Genomic DNA, 6,859 nt, shown 5'->3' with positions numbered 1-6,859 from the left:
AGATTATCTCAAACACACTCCGTCAGTCTTGATGCCGTTGAACAACAAAATGTTTAAAAATGTCGCGAGTTTACCTGGTGATATCCTCATGCGTGACGCGATTGCGAAAACAGCAAACAATTAACACCACGCCGGTGCTGTTCACCGGGCAGCAAGAGTAAACGATCGGGAGAATCTTGTCGTCGTTATCATCCCCCTCGCAAGTTTTATTTCTCCGGTTTCAGCGTTTTTGCTTCACAACTAGAGCAGACAGACACAATTGAAAGTTACAAATGTATTGTGCATGAAACGAATTCAAACGTGCTGCAGATGTGTGTCACAAGTTGATCTGGCTGTAGGCTGTGGCACTTGGCCAGTGGTGGAGCTGGTTGACTCGAGTCCATGTTAGTGCACAAAGTAAACTGCACGCTTTAGTTGTGAAGCAAAAACGCTGAAACCGGAGAAATAAAACGTGCGAGAAGATTCTCCCGATCGTTTACTCTTGCTGCCCTGTGAACAGCACCGGCGTGGTGTTAATTGTTTGCTGTTTTCGCGATCGCGGCGCGCATGAGGATATCACCAGGTAAACTCGCGACATTTTTAAACATTTTGTTGTTCAACGGCATCAAGACTGACGGAGTGTGTTTGAGATAACCTCACAAGTGTCACAGATGACACATTTGCTCCTGAAACGCAAGACTGCCACACATCTATTCGACCAACGCCAGTTGATCTAAACGCCAGTTGATCTAAACGCCAGTTGATCTGGAACACCGGCCATTTTTGACTCCTTTTGAGTTTACGTTTGTATTTCACCCTCAAATTGTTTCATTTTATTTTTTTCCTCCTTGCCTTGTTTGGTTTCATTCTTTTCAGCTCAACTGAATTTAGTTGTTTTTTTTCACTGACATACTGCAATAGTGTTACTGATCTGAAATCACACAAAGAACTTTAAACCCTAGTAGTATTTTTTTACTGTAAAAAAAAACACACAGACATGTTGAGTAAATTTTTAAAACTTGAAATGCAAATATAAAATGTACATTTTGTAAACATATACAGCTATTTATCTAAAAATGCAGCCAATACACCTGCCGTTTTTTTTTTTTTTCATTTTCAACAATCATTTAAAAATATTACTAAAACTAAAACTAGAGAACAATCAGGTGTCACAATAAGATGCCCCACAAATGATGTGTGCCAGTAAAAAAAAAAGGTTTTCCACCAAAAGACAGAGGAGAACAGCACAGGGATAAACCTGCAGGCCTGACAACAGCAGGTGTATCACTCCGCTGGTTTTCTACTTAGTGACAGTGTTTACGTTGCAAATGTGCCTTTGTGACATTCATTAGTGCCCTCACTGACACACAAAACAAAACGACTACACAACAGAACAACTACACAACACAACACACTAAACGTCACAAATCTCCCACATCTAAAAACTCTCTCTCTCTCTCACTCGCTCGCTCTGTCTCGCTGCCGTTACCGTCACTCCCAAAACTCTCCCCTCTTCCTAAACAACCAAATCCTACGTGTTGACTTTTTTTTTAATTGGTCGACATGGTGCATTTTTTCACCGATAGGAAAGAGGTGGCTTCTTTTCCCTTCTTTACTGTTTTCGCGCTGTCCTTAGAAAACGCTTGAAACACACACACACAAAAACGTGACGACAGTATTTAGAAAAAAGCATGGCTTATATATATTATCATAACTCTGGATTTACTGGCCTGTAATTAAAATTTAAAAACTTTGAAGTCCGAACTTTCAACGTGGGCTGAAATAGAGACTCAGCGTGGCTGCAGCTTGTTGCTATGTCAGCTTAAAATAGTCATGTGATTTGGAGGTGGAGCGTGTCCGTGGACCACAGAGGGTTAATAACACTCACCTTCCTTCCATTTCCAGAGTGTAACATCCAAACACCTGTGTAAAATCCGTAATTCCCATGGTGTTGTTCAAAATGTGCTCTGGCACAATCATAAGCATCGCTTGCTACTGAAAACAAGAAAAAAGCTGGTCCTGCTATGGGCTGAACAATTTGTTAATGGTGGAGGGGGGGACACTATGCAATATATTCAGTTTTAGCATTTATATTCACTGTTGACTGTAACTACGCTCAAACTGTTAATGCTATCTTATTTTAATAAACAACACTGTCATATGCAAAACTGGGGTGGCACTTGGGGTGGCAAGGGATCATTTTAGGGTGGCACTTGCCACCCTTCTAGATCCACCCCTGTCCCCAGCCAGTACAACAAACCACACTTTGGGCCCTTTTATTGGCGGTGTCTGGTTTAGTCATAAAAACTCTCAGACTTCAATGCTAATGTGTGTTTCAGCTGTTCTAGCTATGTTTTAGCTTTTCTGTGAAGCACTTTGTGATTTTTATCTTGAAAGGTGTTATGCAAATAAAATTTTACTTACTTTTTACTTTACTTACATGGTGACCCAACAAAGTACTCACACTTTATGGTGGTTTGCTTAAAAATGAACTGTGTGTACACCGCTGTTACAGTGAACAATAGCACACCCAAAAAAAGTTTTTTTATAGACTGAGGACTTAAAATCTGAGATAGGTAATGGGGTGTGGTGGTTAGCACTCTTTCCTCGCAGCAAGTAGGTGCTCCGTTCAAAACCACCATCTGGCCAGGCCCTTCCTGTGTGGAGTTTGCATATTCTCCCTTTGTCTGTGTGAGTTCTCCCTTTGGGTGCTCTGGTTCCTCCCACAGTCTAAAGACATGCAGTTAGTGGGGTTAGGTCCAGTGGTGATTCTGTCTATCAATGTCCCACCATATAAGCGAAAATTTATCAGGTGGTTTTCAAGGGAAAGTGTATGCTGCTGGTTAAAAAAATAGTCTACACACATTTGAGTGATGACATATCTCAAAACAGAGACAGCCTCATAGAAAACCTCTTCCTTGTGACCCAGAATGAAGCCAGAAGCAAAGACTGGAAGGATTTCACTGTGATTCATCCATCAGGCAGCACTGGACTCAGTGTTACTAACACCAGGCACACTGCTTGGCTTCTACCCTCCTCAGAGCAATACCTGGCACCAGCCCAGAGGTCGGATCTCTCATTCCACACTTTCCCACAAGACAAAGCCTTCCCACGTGTGTCTCTGATGGCACAAAACTCAAAAGTGAATATTTCTCTGAGTCATGCCAGCCAGAAGCACCGGAATAGAAAGCAGATAAAAACAGTGAGAGGAATTGTTTTCCAGCTTTTACTTTATAGTTCCACTTGAGAGCTGCCAGGTAAACCCCACTTTGGAACACGTGTATTTTTATTGTCAAAGCATACCAAAAGCCATTTTTTTTCTCCAAGGACACTTATATCTGTTTCTGTTATATTAATTCATTTTTATTTCTAGTGTTACTTTTTTCTTGCAACTTTTGTGCTTTGCTTGTATTTTTTGTTTTTTCTCTCTTTTCAGTGACTTCCTGTCATCTTTTGAAAAGTCACTTACATTAAGCATCTTCTGCGCTTTTCCTTCCTGTCTCTGTGTCTCTGTTTTTGTCCAGTTGTGTGTCCTTCTATTTTTCTGCCCTGCCCACTGCTTTCCCCCCAGTTTGTTGTCTTGTGTTTCTGAGTTACTGCTGAAGACTTTTCTTGTTCCTGTTTTGTGCAGTGTTTTAAGTTACTAGTTTTATATAAACAGTTCATACCAGGGGCCTTGAAGTTGCTCCCTAAATGGAATGTAATCACCATTAATGTTAGCAGTTACTTCTGACAGAGAGGTTGTGTTTTTGGTAGTGTTTGTGCGCATGCGTTTCATTCTGTCTGTAAGTGTGGGATTTCAAAAAGTTCTGAATTAATTCTGGTGAACTTTGTAGAGTGGGGTGATGTTAAAACTCCATTAAAATTTCCACCAAGGTCTTCAAGGGCAGCGTAACTATTTGTTGGTCAAAAATTGACAAAAAGCCTTAAACTTAAAAACTATGAGTGTTTGACTTCTTATCTCTCCTTCAAGGTCAACAGATTAATCCGAAGGTCAAAATGATTCTATATTAATTAGATGTAAAGCTATTTAATTCTTACTCCCATAGTTTGTAATTACAACATACAGGCATAAGGCATATAGGGAATGATATATTGGGAATTTAAATATCACATTACTTTGGTTCTCTTACCTCTTCTTCAAGGTCAAATAAGGTCAAACTTTCATGAAATGCCTTTTATTTTTAAAACATTAGACATGATTTACATCCAAATATCATGTCACCTTTGACCTCTGACCTCACTTTTACATTTCTGGCTTCCTTTCAAGTTGATCCCAAAATGTGTCATACCTTTAAAGAGAACCTTGACTAGAGAATGAGCTGCCTAGTTAGTCAGGAATATACTGTAGTATCATTTTATATAATAAACTCAAGTTATTCATGTCCAATTATTTAAAAATCAATACCTATTATTAAGTTCTTACTCCTACATAATGTTTATATACCAAATATTCTACTATTGCCTTAAAAGTAAATAAAGCCGAGCAAGTGAGTTTTGAGCTTTGATGTAAAAAAAATGGTCATCATAAAAAACTGTAGTCAACCAACCAACCAACAGGGGCTGTCCCACTGGCTACCGATGATGTCTTATTCCATTGCACTTTTAGCAGCATTTCCATAAACAATAATTAAATTTCATTATATTTTCTTATTCATCCATTTTATGTTGTAAAGGAATGATTATTCACTAGCATTTGAATATATCACCACATGCTCTTTTAGCTGGACTGTGGATATGGGACTCCAGACTGCAAATCTGGTCCAACAAATGGGAGTTTCCCCTTCTGCAAAGAAACTGCCCTGTTCTTGTCATCGTTTTTCCACCACTAACTATTATCTGGTGATATATCCACCAGTCAAAAAAACCCAAACCATGTTTTAGCATTTTTTCCCAGTCAGTGGAAATACAGTATTGTGAAAAAGCCAGCATCATTTCTTTATAACCTGCTTCCAAGGATACAGACTTTATTTTTATGTTATTAGCAGCCTGATGCAAAAACACATAATTTGTTCCCATTTCTTCAGTTGAATCTTTTTTCTTTTTTTTTCTAAGGCTAAAAATAACAGAATTTGACAGGCATAAAATAGCATTTTAGCACCCACAAGATGATTCCCAAAGAGGTTCTTGATAAAAACTTGGCATATCTCATCATGGGTGTGCAGTAGAGGACAAAAGAAGAAGTGGCAGGCCTAAGATTCTATAGCATCTGAGAGTCATGTCATTAAGAATCAGGAAAAATCTCATCAAAGAATATATATAAACAAGAGGTCTTATGAAGTGATAAATCCAAATTTGAAACTTTGGTTCAAATTATACTCAGTATGTATGGAGGAGTTTGGGAGAGAGGACACAGCAAAGAGTGTCTGCAGATATGGTGAGGGGTCTGTCTGCATTTCAGTCAGTGATTTTGAGGGGATCTTTTCAAAATTGATGGAATTATTAATGCAGAAAAATACAATCAGATTTTGAGCCACCGTGCAGATCCAGACAGTACAAACACACATAGACCGCCGACCCCACCACATGCTGTTGAGAACCATTCCTCTAGAAAAAGTAAAAACAGGCAAACAGGCTGAACTACACACCTGAGCAAGTCAAGTCAGAATCAGTGTTAGAGGCAACCACATTTTTACTCTCTAGCTTTTAATTGTGACTGAGTTTTGTTTTGTTCTTTGTGTGTGTTTGATCTACTTTTTACTTTTTTACTATGTGCAGCACTTTGGTCAATCTGTGTTGTTTTTAAATGTGCTTATAAATAAATTGATTGATTGATTGATTGATTGATTGATTGATTGATTGATTGAACCTTAAGATAGCTGTGGTTGATCTGTCCAAAAAAAGTATTATTCCAAAGTATAACATGTACCTTGACCAGAGATGGGGTACAGTAGCATCTTTATGCATCCTGGGATGGTCCAGCTTAAGACTTTTTAATTTGTGGCAGTTCTGAATTTGAATGCATGTTTTTCCAGTAAAAGCACCAGCAGATGTACCTGACTGTACTATTTAAAATGTTGCCCTGGATTGTTTTCTGCCTTACCAGCACTTCTCTTATATAGCTCATATGTAAAGTACACTGTAAAAAAAAAAAATTGTAATATAAAAGTATTTTACTGTGTATTTTACAGTTTTGTACTGTTTTTCTAGAATATCATTAAATTTACATAAATAGACTGTGATTTTACATTTCAAATGTAAAATAACTTAAAATCACTGTAAATGTAATAAAACATAATTTTCCTGTTTTTTAAATATATTTGTCTGTACATATGCATATTTAGATTGTTAAAAGACATTCACAAATGTATCATAATTCCACAAATATTCGTCCGTTATTTGAAAGATTGAACTGTTAAATTCAAATGTAATGCTATGGAAAAATATATAAAATGATTCTTATAAACTCTTTTTACATCAAATAATGTTATTTAGGGCGATTGTGGCTCAAGAGTTGGCAGTTCGTCTTGTAATCAGAAGGTTCCAGGTTCGAGCCCCGGCTCGGACAGTCTCGGTCGTTGTGTCCTTGGGCAAGACACTTCACCTACCACCTACTGGTGATGGCCAGAGGGGCCGATGGCGCGATATGGCAGCCTCGCTTCTGTCAGTCTGCCTCAGGGCAGCTGTGGCTACAGCTGTAGCTGCCTCCACCAGTGTGTGAATGAGTAGTGGAATTGTAAAGCGCTTTGAGGGTCACGAAAAGCGCTATATAAATGCAATCCATTATTATTATTTAAACCAACTGTTAACTTTATTATTCTGTACATTTAAGTATTATTATTCATATTGCCGCATTCATTGACCTTGTTTATAGGTAATTTCATTGTTTAATCACATTAAAATGTTCCTAATGTAATGTTTAACAGCACTTGAAAAAGGC

The sequence above is a fragment of the Oreochromis niloticus genome, linkage group LG17, assembly GCF_001858045.2.
Source record: "Oreochromis niloticus isolate F11D_XX linkage group LG17, O_niloticus_UMD_NMBU, whole genome shotgun sequence".
Classification (NCBI taxonomy): Eukaryota; Metazoa; Chordata; class Actinopteri; order Cichliformes; family Cichlidae; genus Oreochromis; species Oreochromis niloticus.
Note: the sequence above shows the minus strand (reverse complement) of the source record.